The sequence below is a fragment of the Aphidius gifuensis genome, linkage group LG6, assembly GCF_014905175.1.
Source record: "Aphidius gifuensis isolate YNYX2018 linkage group LG6, ASM1490517v1, whole genome shotgun sequence".
Taxonomy (NCBI): Eukaryota; Metazoa; Arthropoda; class Insecta; order Hymenoptera; family Braconidae; genus Aphidius; species Aphidius gifuensis.
The window spans coordinates 12,129,942-12,149,656 of record NC_057793.1 but is presented as its reverse complement, the minus strand read 5'-3'; the positions used below and the strand labels follow the sequence as shown (position 1 = coordinate 12,149,656).

The following is a 19,715-nucleotide window of genomic DNA, read 5'->3' as shown; positions in this document are numbered from 1 at the left end:
CCAATAATTGTTGGTAGTCTGACATGACACTGTTGTTGACATTGTCATTTGTCAGTTTGTTTATCGTTGATAATAACATTGTTGGCGTGTGTGGAATGTGAATGTGTCAAAAAAATAATATACCTATAGTTAAAAATCTAAATGAAAGATAAATAGTGCTACATATATATACATATCTCAATCAGCTGATACCAGCTGATATCATTTTTTAATATGACTTCAAGCTCGTACAAAGGGTCGAGAAATCGAACAAAAAAAATAAAATTTTAAAAAATTCTGTGTTTGTTAATTAAGTCATCCTATAAATTATTTTAGATTAAAAAACCAGGATGTCCACGTGATATTAAATTTTTAAACATTCTTGCTGATATACCTTGACGATTATAATCTTTATTATTTAATTTAATTTAATTTATTATTTGGTTTAATTAAATATTTACCAGATAATAAACCACAACCAAGTTCTGATACTTGTGTATCAAAATTATTTGCTGGATCATTATAATTATCATAAAATATATTAACTGATTCATCAACATATTTTTTAATAAAATCTGGTATTATAAATAATGTTTGCATATAACACAATTTAAATAACATGAATTACCAAGATTATTTATACCAGAATAACCAGCACCATAAATTGGTATTAATTTACTTGATGCTTCTTGTAATGCAACCTATTCACCAAATTTTTTATTCAAATCAAGCTCAAGTTCAATCATTGATTTTCAGTTTTTTCCATATTTGAAATATTGATACCCTAATGTGATAAATGTATTATTAAATTTGGATCATCAACCATATCATTTTCATCATATGAATAAACATCACCATTACCTTTTTTTGTTATTGTACCTAATTTAACAGCAAGTGGATAACCAGTTGTACGATAATGCTTATTTACATAATCATTAATCATTACCACCAGTACCATTAAAAAATTTACGTCCACATAATATACTACCATCAGTTAAATTTAACCATAAATTTTGTGTCAAATCACATTTTTCACATTTCCAATTACTTGGTGGTATTTTTTTACCATTATTTAATTGTCGCAATGTTGTTGCATGTCTAAAAATTCAAAAAAACAAATAAATATTTATACTTAAACTTATTATTATTTTTTTGTATAATTACTTTGTTATTATTCTTGCTTTACCATCCCATGTACCAGCTAATGCTTCTCTTTCAGCAATTTTAATTGCTGATTCAGCTTCTAATATTCCAGTAATCGATTTTATTATCTGTAAAATTAATTTATATTTCAATTTGTATATTATTATTAGCGTTATTTATTTATACCTGTTCTGGTAAATCAACTGATGGATATATCATACTTGTAAAATTTGGTAATATTATTATTTCATAAGTTTCATCATACTTAACAAAGTCACGACTAAAAACAAGAAAAGTTTTCAAACTGATGAATAATCCATTTGGTGATTCCTTGAATAATATAAATTAAATAATTTATAAATGTTTTTTTTTTTCATGTTTAGAAGTATAAATTAAATAATTTATAAATTTTTTTTTTTTCATGTTTAGAAGTATTTATAAATTCATTATTTTTAAACAATTATTTTACCAGTGTATCAAATGAAAATACACTTTCATCCTTGTAAATTTATAAAATGATAATTTGTAAAATAATAAATAAATAAATGAACAAATGATACATACCTTAAATATTTTCGGTGGATGTTTTGTATGTATATATAAAATAAAATATATTTGTCATGAGATGCTGAATTTCTTGATGACATTTTTCAGGACCATATTGACAAGTAACTCTTGAATGTTTTTTATATGCTGTCAAGAATCATGAGTGCATTTTGGGATTTTTTTTACTGAACTATGAGCTCATCATAAACAATATTCATTTATATTATTTATTTATATATTTATGTTGTTTATGTTGTTTATTTTTTTTCTTACATTTAACTGCATTTGACGTGAGAGTCAACATATTCTGGAGGTTATGTTATGAATGAATATAAATAAAATAATAATAAAATTATGCAGTGCAGCCAATATAGCAACACAAAAAAAGAGAAAAGAAATAATTGCAAAGTTTACCATTACCAACTGAACGGAAGAAATCTGGTCGATTTGAGAAAAATGAAAAGACCGTAAATATCAAAGTTATGCTTTAAATATAATTAAGCAACGGAAAAATCTGATTTTTTTTAAAAAAAAAGCTCGACATCGATTTATGGGATCATTACCAAACCTCAGCATCCTCATTTAACTCTATCATATTTTGATTAAATTTTTAATAGATTCGCGACGGAAGGGGACAAAATATTTGATGTATAATAAGGCACGGTAGTAGTAGTGAAAATCTCATCTCACACATATTCTCATCAACACACTTACTTTCTTTCTCATACTTGACTCGAAGCACTACCGTGCCTCTTGATTCAAATTATTTAAATAAGTATTATTGTTTATTCGTAGTAGTACAAAAGCTAATTTGACTTTCAGTACTGAATGCTTGGGTTATACGTCGTTCACATACGTTTGATTCCGAGCGTGGATTAACAAAAAATGATTGTAATAAAGTAATAATAAACAAAATTATTCATTATTTACCAAACTCAATCAATTATACGAATTGTTCGAATAAACACTACTGTTGAAGCGTAGTAGTATAAAAATTTATCTTATGTTGATAAAATGGTTGGACCTATTACGCTCATTTGCGTTCGTGTTCAAGTCCGGTGTAAATATCTCAATGTCTTGTTAAGGGGACATGATACTCAATTTTGATATATGACGGGCTGCCGTGCGCTCCACCTATAGATTTTTAGTCATACGAATAAAAACCTATACTTCGATCGGTAAGACCAAGTACCGATCGAAGAATGTAGTTGTCATGCACGTTTAATTTAGTAATTAATAAAAAACTGTGTTGATCCAACAATTTAAATGTTGATTATAAATTAAGTCATTTTTAATTTTTTATAATTGAAAGAACCAGTGTTTATCTCACAGTTATAGAAAACTTCATTTACAAGTATTTTTCAAATTTGATTTTCCGAATATCAAAATGTACCGTTTTATTCATCACTTTGTCATAATTCAAACTTGTCTAGGCACTCACCATGTCTAGTTAGAAATAGTATACTATTATTTTATGTTAAATAAATACTTTTAAGATAAAACCTTAAAAAAAAAGAACACATATTTTATTAACAGGTATTTTTTAAGTTTGATTTTCCAAACAGCAAAATGTACCATTTTGATCTATCATTTTATCATAATTTAAACGTGTCTAGACACTCAGTGTGTCTAGTTAACAATATTTCACTATTATTTTATAATAAATTGACACCTTTAACATTAAAATTTAAAAAAACGACACAAATTTTAGTTACAAGTATTTTTTAAGTTTGGTTTTCCAAACAACAAAATGTACCATTTTGATCCATCATTTTATGATAATACAAACTTGTCTGGACACTCAGTGTGTCTAGTTAACAATATTTTACTATTATTTTTCGTTAAATTGAATTTTTTTACATATAAAAATTGTGAAAAGTTTACAACTAATTTCATTAACTAGTCATAAATGATGTATCCGGTATATCTATCATTGACGTATTTATTGACGAATATCTATCATTTTTACGTCGACAATTAAAATAGTTATCTGCGACACGTTAGTTATCTCACGAATATCCTGGTTCTTTATACATTTTCAATTTTACCTGAAATGAATCAATAGTAATACATGTAGGTATACATATTATCAAATGATACTGCTAAATATGTTCTTTTTTTTTTTTTTTTTGCTAAATCAGACAAATGGTCCACCATGGAGTAGGGTGCAAAATTCACAGTGGTACAAAATTGCTAGTCAAACTACGAGACAAAAAAAAAGCAATAGATGGCTCTGCATATGATTTTAAAAAACCCTGACAATGAAACCCCTATTATGATTGATAAAAATTGGAGATTACATAAACAATTGACTTTAAAACCCCACATTCATTTTTATAATTAACAATAAATAATTACCACAAAAACCCTTGATTTAAAAGACCGTTTATTTTTCCAAATTTATTGAAAATAATTATAAAAATTACTCCAATTTAAAGACCCGTTATTTTTAAAACTCTATTAACAATAATAATCACAAAACCCTTGATTTTGAAGACCCTTCACTTCTTTATAAATTATTAACAATATTCTTCACAAAACTCGTTATTAGAAAGACCTTTTATTTCTTAATAAATTAATAACAATATTAATCACAAAACCTTTTATTGGTAAGACCCCCTATTTCTTTATAAATTAATAACAATATCTATCACATAACCCTTTACTAGAAAGACCCTATATTATTTAATAACTTATAAACATTAATATCTACAACGCCCTTGATTCGAAAGGCCCTTTACTCTTTTATAAATTAACAACAATATTAATCACAAAACCCTTTATTGGAAAGACCCTTTATTTCTTTATAAATTAATAACAATATCTCACAAAACCCTTTATTAAAAAGATCCTTTATTTTTAGTAACTTATTAAGGATAATATCTACGACGCCCTTGATTCAAAAGACCCTTTACTTTTTTATAAATTAACAACAATATTAATTACAAAACCCCTGATTGAAAAGACCCTTTATTTTTTAATAACTTGATAACAATTATATCTATAACACTCTTAATTTGAAAGATCTTATACTGAAAAATTATATTGAAATCGACTCACAGACATAAGGGACTTTTGAAAGACCCTGTGTCATAAATATTATAATAAAAAATAAAGAATTATTAAGTTGTTCTGCTACCAAGGGTTAATTGATACAGGGTCTTTCTGACTTTGGGAATTTTCAAGTTTTATAAAAAAAAAAAAAAATTATAGGGGTATGTAATCAAGGCTCACGAATCGAATGGTAGGGTTTAAAATTTGATAGAGACAGAAAAAAGGGTTCAGAAAAATAATTAATCATAGAAAAATCAATTTTGCGTTTCCTGTTAGCTTTAGAATACAATGATTCAAATAAACGTTGTAGAGAATATTATTTTGGGAGAGAGAGGGGTGGGGGAGTAGTTCTTATAAATTTTTTTTTATAACCACCCGTTTTCAAGTAATTAATTTTCAAAATTTTGTATTTTTGATTAACGCGTTACCCCTTACGAATCCCCACCCAAAACTCCCCTGCGTGACCTTGATAGATATTTCAAAAAGAGAGATAGTTTTATTTCCACCCAATGCTTCCCGACGCTACCCGACTATATCCGACTGAACGCGCACACGTATAAACAGCTGTTGTATTTACTCGAACCGTAAAAGTATTAGTAGTCCAGTCAAAAAACTTCGAAGTATTGAGAGAAGAAAATTAAGAGGAAAATATATTGATGTCGCGCTCACACTCGGTTACGCTCGGCCACGCTCGTTTATTCGGTTCCTACTACATCTGTCTTCTATAAATATATATCTTTCCTTTCTTCTTTCAAATTAAACTCTGAGCCGATTTTCGTTTTCGAAGCATCCGCGGCCGAAGAATAATAACAAAAACAATTGTTTATTGTTAAATTAATATTAACAATTGGATACTAGCTTCAATAGTTGACCGATTTCAATAATTTTTTTTTTGTTTTAAAGGGCTTAAAACGTGCTATTATCTTATTGAATAAAAAGAACTATCACTCAAAAAACAACAATAACAGAAATTGTTTATTGTAAAATTATTATTAAAAATTAAGTTTCTATTTTAATAATTGATTGATTTTCTTTTTTTTTTTATTTGTTTTAAAGGGAACAAAACCAACTTTAATGATACTGTAAAAATAATATTTTCACTCGCAAAACAACAAAAAATTAATTGTTTATTGTAAAATTATTATTAAAAATCGAATTTCTATTTTAATCTTTTTTTTTTTTTTTTTTTGTTTCGTATTGTATTTACTTCACTTAACACTATTATTTACACTTATGATAATTATTGTAATTATGAACGTTATTATTTAATGTTTTTATAAAATTATACACTTAGTTTTAGTCTTTTAAATGAGGTCAATATTGTTTGACTTGTGATCTGAACAAAACGAACAAAGCCTAGATTATATTAATCTGACTTGGTTTGTCTGTGAATAGTGTACTGAATATTATTACTATTAATATTTAATTGTACTGAGTTGAATGAGCGAATTTAATGTGAGTCTAAGTGATCTCAAATTAGCTTCAACTGAATTTACGTGTACTTAAGTTTAATAAAAAACTAAAATCAGAAAAAACGTGTGCTTGCTCTACGGCTACAGAAAGCTAAGTGCATAGTCGGTTATTAAGGCTGTTTTAGAAGTTGTGGTCTTATTCTCAAACAAATGGATACTATATTTTTTTTTCGTACCAAAATTTTTCTTACATCAAAACTAACACTTTTTACTTGAAAAGTTTTTCAATAAAATTACTTTTTTCTGCCCAATTTTGTCTGTTGATGGATTTTTCTCAAAAAATATGGCTTAAATTTGAAAATGATATCCAGAAAAGATGTAGCGTTCAGGAAGACAAACACGAAAAGAAAAAAAAAAATTTTAAAAAGTTCAAAATGGCGGAGTTTAAAGTATAAACATTTTTTTTTTTTTTGAGGTTAGGTGTAATATTTTTTCTACTAAAAAATTGTTCGCATCAAGATTAAAACTTTTCTAAATGAAATTTTTTGGCTAAGTCCATTTTTTTATCCATGCTTCTCACTCCGCCATTTTGAATTTTTTACTAAATTTTTTTTTTTTTTTATGTTTGTCTTCCTAAACGCTACAACTTTTCCAAATATTATTTTTAAATCAAAGTCATTTTTTTTTTAGGAAAATCCATCAACAGATAGAAACGGGCTGAAAAAACAGTGATTTTATCGAAAAAATTTTCAAATAAAAAGTGTTAGTTTTTTTATTTTTCTTTATAATAATTCACGATATATATTCAGGGTACTTTTTAATACCCCTAGCTCCATCTTGCAGATCGTCAAGTTACCATATTTAAGGGAGCTAGAGGTTTTGCACCCCCAACAAATTACTTGAGCCGGCACTACTGCCAAGCGCATCTACCGCCAATTTTAATTTAGAAAATTAAATATAAATTAATATAATGAGTGATATCGAAAGAATCCTAAAAATATAGGGATTCTCTCAGTACCACTCATGTCATAATTAGACAATTAGAAAGAATTTTAATTAAGGTTGGAAAATCATAAGATTTTCCTCAACCAATAAGATATAAGCGACATAAGGAAAGTGGAACTGGACCAAGGAGGAAAACCGAACATCCCCGAAGGATCGCTACCTACCCTTATGTTCTGAGGGCATTTAAAATTCTAATTTTTTGAGGGTGAATTCTGTGACCCGAAATAGGAATCGTGTAGAAATTTCAGAGTGGGCATCCTATGGGAACCTTGTTAAATCTGTATCCGCGTTTATTCATTTTTGTAGATTTTAGAAATTTTTTTCCCGTGTTAATTTGAAAATAGTCAAGGAATGATAAATTTTGCATTGTGATTTAATATCATGAGTCAACTGAAAAGCAGATTTTAAGCAGAAAAAAATGACTGATTTACAAAATCGATATCTCGAATGGTTTTCGAGATATCGAACAGCAAAGATTAGTTCTTTTTTTTTGTTTATCATATATTGACGATTATATTCGTAATAGAAAAACAAAAATTATATTCGATTATTATAGTTTTTTCTACGTAGAAAACGTTAGTATTGGCAGAAATTCATTATCTTTAATATTTTTTCAGGTATTTATGATTAACGGTGAGAAAAATCGGTTTTTTTCGATCATTCAAAAATTTTTCTAAAGATAAATAAAACACTACAAAATATTTAAAATAAATATTAGAAATATTCAAAGTCAAGAAATCACTTGTGACGAAAATTAAAATTCTCAATACTCCGGTGGGTCATGTGCAATTATTAATTAGTTCATTTTTTTTTTTTTAAATAAATGTTATATTGCTCATAGGTTATCGTTATTCGTTTTGTTTACTACGGAATATTATTATGAACATATGTTCATCTGTGTGAGTGCGTTTTACTGAGCAGGGCTGCCAACTTCGTGCGACTAATCTGCCTCACCATAATTTTGACAGTTTTCAATGTTAATCAGTTCCGTGACTCCGAAAATAAAATTTTGTAATTAATCATGAATATCTTTGTCAATTTTTAGGATATCGCGTTCATATTTGCGGCAAATTGTAGATAAAAATAAAATAAAACTTTAAATTAGTTGGTGGAAGTTAATCGGATGGATAGTTTAAGAGTTATTAATTTCGAAAAAAAAAAGACAAAATGACAAATTTGATATTTTTAGCATTTACGGCTTTAATAATTACTTTTTAAAAGGAACGAAAATATACGAATTGTAGGTATTAAAAATACGCGAAGCGTCCCACCTACGTAAAATGTTTTTATTTATTATCAATAATTATTGTTATTTAAATTATTATTATCATCAATATTACTGTTATTATGATTTTTTATTATTATCACAATCACTTAAATTATGGCAACAATGTAATTGAATTCTGCAAGAAAATCATGTCATTTTAAAACATTTGCTGTTTTGAGAAGCAGAAAAACGTTTTCCAGTTATTGAACCATTTTTATTGGGAATTAGACAGTGCAAACTTTGCAGTGACTGTAACCGTTTTGATGATTCCAAGCGATTTTCCAAATTTTTTTTTTCATCTTCATGAAAATCTTATGATGCAAAATTGTGATAGTAATAAAAAAATCAATGAAAAATAACAGTAATATTGATGATAATAATAATTTAAATAACAATAATTATTGATAATAAATAAAACATTTCTTGACTTTGAATATTTCTAATATTTATTCTAAATATTTTGTAGTGTTTTATTTATCTTTAGAAAAATTTTTAAATGATCGAAAAAAATCGATTTTTCTCACCGTTAATCATAAATACCTGAAAAAATATTAAAGATAATGAATTTCTGCCAATACTAACGTTTTCAACGTAGAAAAAACTATAATAATCGAATATAATTTTTGTTTTTTTATTACGAATATAATCGTCAATATATGATAAACAAAAAAAAAGACTTAATCTTTGCTGTTCGATATCTCGAAAACCATTCGAGATATCGATTTTGTAAATCAGTCATTTTTTTTCTGCTTAAAATCTGCTCTTCAGTTGACTCATGATATTAAATCACAATGCAAAATTTATCATTCCTTGACCATTTTCAAATTAACACGGGAAAAAAATTTCTAAAATCTACAAAAATGAATAAACGCGGATACAGATTTAACAAGGTTCCCATAGGATGCCCACTCTGAAATTTCTACACGATTCCTATTTCGGGTCACAGAATTCACCCTCAAAAAATTAGAATTTTAAATTATGTCCAAATTGGAGTTTACTCTATATTAAGGGGGTATTTTTATTTTTTTAAGGGGTTAAAAATGTTCAGAAAAATCTAAAAAAATTCAGGGGTGCTATTGGTGGTGTTTACAATAAAAAAAAAAATTGGGACCAAAATCGGAGGGGGTCAGGGTTCACACTGTCCGAACTGACGTGGAATGCCCCATATATATATTTATATATATTTTTATACATCGTTACTGGCGATATTGTAACCAAGTTAACCTGTCAATTTGCGAGCGTCTCCGAGGTTAAGCCAAGGTACACGCCGTCACTAGATTGCTAGATTAAATCACCGACAATCAATGTAAGTACCTTCTTTTAAATAAATTTTGTTCAGTGTTTGTTCTGTGAATTTATGACAAGTGTAAAAATATTAACATTGTAAAAGCCAAGCGTCATCGTAGCGTCAATGTAGAGTCAGTGACGTGTTTAATTAATCGACTGGATTGCTTCTCAATCCCGTCGCTTGTATTTCGGCCGTCATAATTTAATTATTGTTCGGGTTATTCGCAATTTTAATATTTCTCTGTCTCTGACTCCGTCACGACCGCATGGCTTTAGGTTCTCTCTTTTCGACGCGGCACGCGAGAAAAATTTAATTGGGTTACATATTTAATAATTGTTTTGTATCGCATTTTCATGTAATAGTAACGGGGTTAATTTATAAATAAATTGTGCTCCGATTTTTACTGAATTTACAAGTGTTATTTGAAATTATTTCTACCGTATCATTGTGTTATATTTTCGCGCATTTTTCAGGTTCCTTTTCACCTCTCCCTACATTACGCAAATCCGTCTCCCTACCTTTCTTATGCGCCCTGGCTGCGCAGGATAAACAGGGGTAAATTAATTACATATCTAGTTGGATTATTTTAAAGGGCAATATTGATTGTCTAATAAATGATCCGGCTACGATATTTCAAAACATTTTGGTGCAAAAAAAAAAAATACAGTATCCATTAAAAAAAACTATATTCATACCTGAAACTCCGCCATTATGAATTTTTTTTTTTTTTTTTTTTTTTTCTAGGTCCCACTCCAAACCCTACAACTTTTACTTGAATCATTTTTCAACTTGAGCTATATTTTTCAAGAAAAATCTATTAACCAATGCAAATGGGACAGTCTGTATATTGATAAAATAAATATCTCAAATGTAAATGTTGCAAGACTATTCACGTTTTAAGCTTAGACGTATACGCCTTTGTTTTAGGCGAAAATTTGATGAAACGGAAAAATTAAAAATAGATTGGATAAAAAAATAATGAATTTTTTACATGATTAATTTTTTGAAAAAAAAAATTTTTTATTTTTTTATATTTGTTGTTGATTTCATTATTATTGTTGTTACGTACCAGGCTAATTAATTTGTATTATTTATGAAATAACAAAAAAAAAGAAAGAATGTTAAACAACAAAAATAATAATAATTTAGCAATAATACAAATTAATGAGCCTAATATTTAACGTAATTTTAATAATCCTCTTGTTTTGTTATTCCCTACAGGGTAACGGGTTAGGAGGGAATGTGTAAATTTCGTAGATTCTACCTTGTTGTTGTGGTTTATCCAAAATTAAAGTATAGAGAGCGTGTCAATCTGGATGGTCGCCTGATGATATTGATAATTTGGAATAATCCAGTAGGTAACACAAACTCGTAGCACAGAGAAACGACACCCCAGAAAAATTCACAGTCAATGTTAGGATTTAGGAAGGGTGAAATTTGTAGGAATAATTATTTGTCACAGTTATTTAATTAAGTTTTAATACACTGATAATATTATTTATTTATTATTACTTTCTTTGAAAGAATTAAATTTATTTTATCTATATTTTTATCAATTCAAATGATTAATAATTTTTAATATAAATTTATGAAATTTTACTAAGTATTTAATTCGAATTAGATTGATTTAAAATTTGATTAGATGTTGGCCGAATCAAAGTTATCACGAGAGTGACGCTCCTTAAAATTAAAAATAAAATTATTCCCATAAAATTTAATTATTAGGTAGGGATGAAAAGTGGTGCCATTTCCTGAACCAATCAAATTCAATGGCTCCCATAGTAGTCAGCATTATTCTAATTGTTTAAACATTTTAAAAAATAATAATTTAGTAACTTCAACGGATGTGGCATCTCGCGTTGCAGAGGTGACTTTGCAAACTGCTTACCAAAATTTATAAAAAACAATATAAAAATAAATTATTTTATAAAAATGCAAAATGTGAATTTTTATTTCGTGTGAATAAAAAAATAATTTATTATTTAAAAAAAAAAATTTTTATTGCTTGTTTGGCGTTATTGTATCTGTTGAATTTATTAAATTATTATTTATTATTGATTTTTAATTCTAGATTATACCAAAACGTAACATTATCATCGATATAATTGTTCTACTTGATTTCACGATACCTATATCTTTTAAAATGGCTTGAACCACGACATGTTTTGTTATGATCTAAGACGTTTAGTATAAACTTTTTTAGGCAAATAAGCGCCTGGAAAGTGCGACTGACAAATCATAAAACATTCTTAATTTTTCCTTTGAGAATTTATCTGTCTTCAATCTTTTAATTTTGTCGAAATAAAAAATCAATTTAAGGTAGCAAATAAGCAACCGATTGGTTTAAATATAACAAAAAATATAGGGTACAAATAAATTTCGGAACAAGAAATTAAAGACAAACGCGATTACATGCCTTATTAGTCGCGCCCTTCAGGCGCTCATTTGCCTACGATAGTTAATTTTTTATTTTGACAAATATATTCATCAACATATTTTTTAATAAAATCTGGTATTATAAATAATGTTTGCATATAACACAATTTAAATAACATGAATTACCAAGATTATTTATACCAGAATAACCAGCACCATAAATTGGTATTAATTTACTTGATGCTTCTTGTAATGCAACCTATTCACCAAATTTTTTATTCAAATCAAGCTCAAGTTCAATCATTGATTTTTCAGTTTTTTCCATATTTGAAATATTGATACCCTAATGTGATAAATGTATTATTAAATTTGGATCATCAACCATATCATTTTCATCATATGAATAAACATCACCATTACCTTTTTTTGTTATTGTACCTAATTTAACAGCAAGTGGATAACCAGTTGTACGATAATGCTTATTTACATAATCATTAATCATTACCACCAGTACCATTAAAAAATTTACGTCCACATAATATACTACCATCAGTTAAATTTAACCATAAATTTTGTGTCAAATCACATTTTTCACATTTCCAATTACTTGGTGGTATTTTTTTACCATTATTTAATTGTCGCAATGTTGTTGCATGTCTAAAAATTCAAAAAAACAAATAAATATTTATACTTAAACTTATTATTATTTTTTTGTATAATTACTTTGTTATTATTCTTGCTTTACCATCCCATGTACCAGCTAATGCTTCTCTTTCAGCAATTTTAATTGCTGATTCAGCTTCTAATATTCCAGTAATCGATTTTATTATCTGTAAAATTAATTTATATTTCAATTTGTATATTATATTAGCGTTATTTATTTATACCTGTTCTGGTAAATCAACTGATGGATATATCATACTTGTAAAATTTGGTAATATTATTATTTCATAAGTTTCATCATACTTAACAAAGTCACGACTAAAAACAAGAAAAGTTTTCAAACTGATGAATAATCCATTTGGTGATTCCTTGAATAATATAAATTAAATAATTTATAAATGTTTTTTTTTTTCATGTTTAGAAGTATAAATTAAATAATTTTATAAAATTTTTTTCATGTTTAGAAGTATTTATAAATTCATTATTTTTAAACAATTATTTTACCAGTGTATCAAATGAAAATACACTTTCATCCTTGTAAATTTATAAAATGATAATTTGTAAAATAATAAATAAATAAATGAACAAATGATACATACCTTAAATATTTTCGGTGGATGTTTTGTATGTATATATAAAAATAAAATATATTTGTCATGAGATGCTGAATTTCTTGATGACATTTTTTCAGGACCATATTGACAAGTAACTCTTGAATGTTTATATGCTGTCAAGAATCATGAGTGCATTTTGGGTTTTTACTGAACTATGAGCTCATCATAAACAATATTCATTTATATTATTTATTTATATATTTATGTTGTTTATGTTTGTTTATTTTTTTCTTACATTTAACTGCATTTGACGTGAGAGTCAACATATTCTGGAGGTTATGTTATGAATGAATATAAATAAAATAATAATAAAATTATGCAGTGCAGCCAATATAGCAACACAAAAAAGAGAAAAATAATTGCAAAGTTTACCATTACCAACTGAACGGAAGAAATCTGGTCGATTTGAGAAAAATGAAAAGACTATAAATATCAAAGTTATGCTTTAAATATAATTAAGCAACGGAAAAATCTGTTTTTTAAAAAAAGCTCGACATCGATTTATGGGATCATTACCAAACCTCAGCATCCTCATTTAACTCTATCATATTTTGATTAAATTTTAATAGATTCGCGACGGAAGGGGACAAAATATTTGATGTATAATAAGGCACGGTAGTAGTAGTGAAAATCTCATCTCACACATATTCTCATCAACACACTTACTTTCTTTCTCATACTTGACTCGAAGCACTACCGTGCCTCTTGATTCAAATATTTTAAAATAAGTATTATTGTTTATTCGTAGTAGTACAAAAGCTAATTTGACTTTCAGTACTGAATGCTTGGGTTATACGTCGTTCACATACGTTTGATTCCGAGCGTGGATTAACAAAAAATGATTGTAATAAAGTAATAATAAACAAAATTATTCATTATTTACCAAACTCAATCAATTATACGAATTGTTCGAATAAACACTACTGTTGAAGCGTAGTAGTATAAAAATTTATCTTATGTTGATAAAATGGTTGGACCTATTACGCTCATTTGCGTTCGTGTTCAAGTCCGGTGTAAATATCTCAATGTCTTGTTAAGGGGACATGATACTCAATTTTGATATATGACGGGCTGCCGTGCGCTCCACCTATAGATTTTTAGTCATACGAATAAAAACCTATACTTCGATCGGTAAGACCAAGTACCGATCGAAGAATGTAGTTGTCATGCACGTTTAATTTAGTAATTAATAAAAAACTGTGTTGATCCAACAATTTAAATGTTGATTATAAATTAAGTCATTTTTAATTTTTTATAATTGAAAGAACCAGTGTTTATCTCACAGTTATAGAAAACTTCATTTACAAGTATTTTTCAAATTTGATTTTCCGAATATCAAAATGTACCGTTTTATTCATCACTTTGTCATAATTCAAACTTGTCTAGGCACTCACCATGTCTAGTTAGAAATAGTATACTATTATTTTATGTTAAATAAATACTTTTAAGATAAAACCTTAAAAAAAAAGAACACATATTTTATTAACAGGTATTTTTTAAGTTTGATTTTCCAAACAGCAAAATGTACCATTTTGATCTATCATTTTATCATAATTTAAACGTGTCTAGACACTCAGTGTGTCTAGTTAACAATATTTCACTATTATTTTATAATAAATTGACACCTTTAACATTAAAATTTAAAAAAACGACACAAATTTTAGTTACAAGTATTTTAAGTTTGGTTTTCCAAACAACAAAATGTACCATTTTGATCCATCATTTTATGATAATACAAACTTGTCTGGACACTCAGTGTGTCTAGTTAACAATATTTTACTATTATTTTTCGTTAAATTGAATTTTTTTACATATAAAAATTGTGAAAAGTTTACAACTAATTTCATTAACTAGTCATAAATGATGTATCCGGTATATCTATCATTGACGTATTTATTGACGAATATCTATCATTTTTACGTCGACAATTAAAATAGTTATCTGCGACACGTTAGTTATCTCACGAATATCCTGGTTCTTTATACATTTTCAATTTTACCTGAAATGAATCAATAGTAATACATGTAGGTATACATATTATCAAATGATACTGCTAAATATGTTCTTTTTTTTTTTTTTTTTGCTAAATCAGACAAATGGTCCACCATGGAGTAGGGTGCAAAATTCACAGTGGTACAAAATTGCTAGTCAAACTATGAGACAAAAAAAAAGCAATAGATGGCTCTGCAAATGATTTTAAAAAACCCTGACAATGAAACCCCTATTATGATTGATAAAAATTAGAGATTACATAAACAATTGACTATAAAACCCCACATACATTTTTATCATTAACAATAAATAATTGCCACAAAAACCCTTAATTTGAAAGACCGTTTATTTTTCCAAATTTATTAAAAATAATTATAAAAAATACTCCGATTTAAAGACCCGTTATTTTCAAAACTCTATTAACAATAATAATCACAAAACCCTTGATTTTGAAGACCCTTTACTTCTTTATAAATTATTAACAATATTCATCACAAAACTCGTTATTGATAAGACCCTTTATTTCTTCATAAATTAATAACAATATCTATCACAAAACCCTTTACTAGAATGACCCTTTATTTCTTTATAAATTAATAACAATATCTATCACAAAACCCTTTTCTAGAAAGACCCTTTATTATTTAATAACTTATAAACATTAATATCTGCAACGCCCTTGATTCAAAAGGCCCTTTACTTTTTTATAAATTAACAACAATATTGATCACAAAACCCTTTATTGATAAGACCCTTTATTTTTTTATAAATTAATAACAATATCTCACATAACCCTTTATTATAAAGATCTTTTATTTTAGTAACTTATTAAGGATAATATCTACGACGCCCTTGATTCAAAAGACCCTTTACTTTTTTATAAATTAACAACAATATTAATTACAAAACCCCTGATTGAAAAGACCCTTTATTTTTTAATAACTTGATAACAATTATATCTATAACACTCTTAATTTGAAAGATCTTATACTGAAAAATTATATTGAAATCGACTCACAGACATAAGGGACTTTTGAAAGACCCTGTGTCATAAATATTATAATAAAAAATAAAGAATTATTAAGTTGTTCTGCTACCAAGGGTTAATTGATACAGGGTCTTTCTGACTTTGGGAATTTTCAAGTTTTATAAAAAAAAAAAAAAATTATAGGGGTATGTAATCAAGGCTCACGAATCGAATGGTAGGGTTTAAAATTTGATAGAGACAGAAAAAAGGGTTCAGAAAAATAATTAATCATAGAAAAATCAATTTTGCGTTTCCTGTTAGCTTTAGAATACAATGATTCAAATAAACGTTGTAGAGAATATTATTTTGGGAGAGAGAGGGGTGGGGGAGTAGTTCTTATAAATTTTTTTTTATAACCACCCGTTTTCAAGTAATTAATTTTCAAAATTTTGTATTTTTGATTAACGCGTTACCCCTTACGAATCCCCACCCAAAACTCCCCTGCGTGACCTTGATAGATATTTCAAAAAGAGAGATAGTTTTATTTCCACCCAATGCTTCCCGACGCTACCCGACTATATCCGACTGAACGCGCACACGTATAAACAGCTGTTGTATTTACTCGAACCGTAAAAGTATTAGTAGTCCAGTCAAAAAACTTCGAAGTATTGAGAGAAGAAAATTAAGAGGAAAATATATTGATGTCGCGCTCACACTCGGTTACGCTCGGCCACGCTCGTTTATTCGGTTCCTACTACATCTGTCTTCTATAAATATATATCTTTCCTTTCTTCTTTCAAATTAAACTCTGAGCCGATTTTCGTTTTCGAAGCATCCGCGGCCGAAGAATAATAACAAAAACAATTGTTTATTGTTAAATTAATATTAACAATTGGATACTAGCTTCAATAGTTGACCGATTTCAATAATTTTTTTTTTGTTTTAAAGGGCTTAAACGTGCTATTATCTTATTGAATAAAAGAACTATCACTCAAAAACAACAATAAATTGTTTATTTAAAATTATTATTAAAAATTAAGTTTCTATTTTAATAATTGATTGATTTTCTTTTTTTTTTTATTTGTTTTAAAGGGAACAAAACCAACTTTAATGATACTGTAAAAATAATATTTTCACTCGCAAAACAACAAAAAATTAATTGTTTATTGTAAAATTATTATTAAAAATCGAATTTATATTTTAATGTTTTTTTTGTTTCGTATTGTATTTACTTCACTTAACACTATTATTTACACTTATGATAATTATTGTAATTATGAACGTTATTATTTAATGTTTTTATAAAATTATACACTTAGTTTTAGTCTTTTAAATGAGGTCAATATTGTTTGACTTGTGATCTGAACAAAACGAACAAAGCCTAGATTATATTAATCTGACTTGGTTTGTCTGTGAATAGTGTACTGAATATTATTACTATTAATATTTAATTGTACTGAGTTGAATGAGCGAATTTAATGTGAGTCTAAGTGATCTCAAATTAGCTTCAACTGAATTTACGTGTACTTAAGTTTAATAAAAAACTAAAATCAGAAAAAACGTTTGCTTGCTCTACGGCTACAGAAAGCTAAGTGAACTACCGTGCGCAAGTGGGCGTGCCCGTGGTCAGTTGTCGGTTATTAAGGCTGTTTTAGAAGTTGTGGTCTTATTCTCAAACAAATGGATACTATATGTTTTTTTCGTACCAAAATTTTTCTTACATCAAAACTAACACTTTTTACTTGAAAAGTTTTTCAATAAAATCACTTTTTTTTGCCCAATTTTGTCTGTTGATGGATTTTTCTCAAAAAATATGGCTTAAATTTGAAAATGATATCCAGAAAAGATGTAGCGTTCAGGAAGACAAACACGAAAAGAAAAAAAAAAATTTTAAAAAGTTCAAAATGGCGGAGTTTAAAGTATAAACATTTTTTTTTTTTTTGAGGTTAGGTGTAATATTTTTTCTACTAAAAAATTGTTCGCATCAAGATTAAAACTTTTCTAAATGAAATTTTTTGGCTAAGTCCATTTTTTTATCCATGCTTCTCACTCCGCCATTTTGAATTTTTTACTAAATTTTTTTTTTTTTTTATGTTTGTCTTCCTAAACGCTACAACTTTTCCAAATATTATTTTTAAATCAAAGTCATTTTTTTTTTAGGAAAATCCATCAACAGATAGAAACGGGCTGAAAAAACAGTGATTTTATCGAAAAAATTTTCAAATAAAAAGTGTTAGTTTTTTTATTTTTCTTTATAATAATTCACGATATATATTCAGGGTACTTTTTAATACCCCTAGCTCCATCTTGCAGATCGTCAAGTTACCATATTTAAGGGAGCTAGAGGTTTTGCACCCCCAACAAATTACTTGAGCCGGCACTACTGCCAAGCGCATCTACCGCCAATTTTAATTTAGAAAATTAAATATAAATTAATATAATGAGTGATATCGAAAGAATCCTAAAAATATAGGGATTCTCTCAGTACCACTCATGTCATAATTAGACAATTAGAAAGAATTTTAATTAAGGTTGGAAAATCATAAGATTTTCCTCAACCAATAAGATATAAGCGACATAAGGAAAGTGGAACTGGACCAAGGAGGAAAACCGAACATCCCCGAAGGATCGCTACCTACCCTTATGTTCTGAGGGCATTTAAAATTCTAATTTTTTGAGGGTGAATTCTGTGACCCGAAATAGGAATCGTGTAGAAATTTCAGAGTGGGCATCCTATGGGAACCTTGTTAAATCTGTATCCGCGTTTATTCATTTTTGTAGATTTTAGAAATTTTTTTCCCGTGTTAATTTGAAAATAGTCAAGGAATGATAAATTTTGCATTGTGATTTAATATCATGAGTCAACTGAAAAGCAGATTTTAAGCAGAAAAAAATGACTGATTTACAAAATCGATATCTCGAATGGTTTTCGAGATATCGAACAGCAAAGATTAGTTCTTTTTTTTTGTTTATCATATATTGACGATTATATTCGTAATAGAAAAACAAAAATTATATTCGATTATTATAGTTTTTTCTACGTAGAAAACGTTAGTATTGGCAGAAATTCATTATCTTTAATATTTTTTCAGGTATTTATGATTAACGGTGAGAAAAATCGGTTTTTTTCGATCATTCAAAAATTTTTCTAAAGATAAATAAAACACTACAAAATATTTAAAATAAATATTAGAAATATTCAAAGTCAAGAAATCACTTGTGACGAAAATTAAAATTCTCAATACTCCGGTGGGTCATGTGCAATTATTAATTAGTTCATTTTTTTTTTTTTAAATAAATGTTATATTGCTCATAGGTTATCGTTATTCGTTTTGTTTACTACGGAATATTATTATGAACATATGTTCATCTGTGTGAGTGCGTTTTACTGAGCAGGGCTGCCAACTTC

The 19,715-nt window shown here is 27.3% G+C and overlaps 2 pseudogenes; both read right to left on the bottom strand.

Moving 5' to 3' along the window:
* Nucleotides 1-311: 311 nt before the first annotated feature.
* On the bottom strand, nucleotides 312-1,349 carry LOC122859851 (annotated as a pseudogene).
* A 10,360-nt stretch (nucleotides 1,350-11,709) lies between these two features.
* On the bottom strand, nucleotides 11,710-13,416 carry LOC122859849 (annotated as a pseudogene).
* Between the last annotated feature and the right edge of the window lie 6,299 nt (nucleotides 13,417-19,715).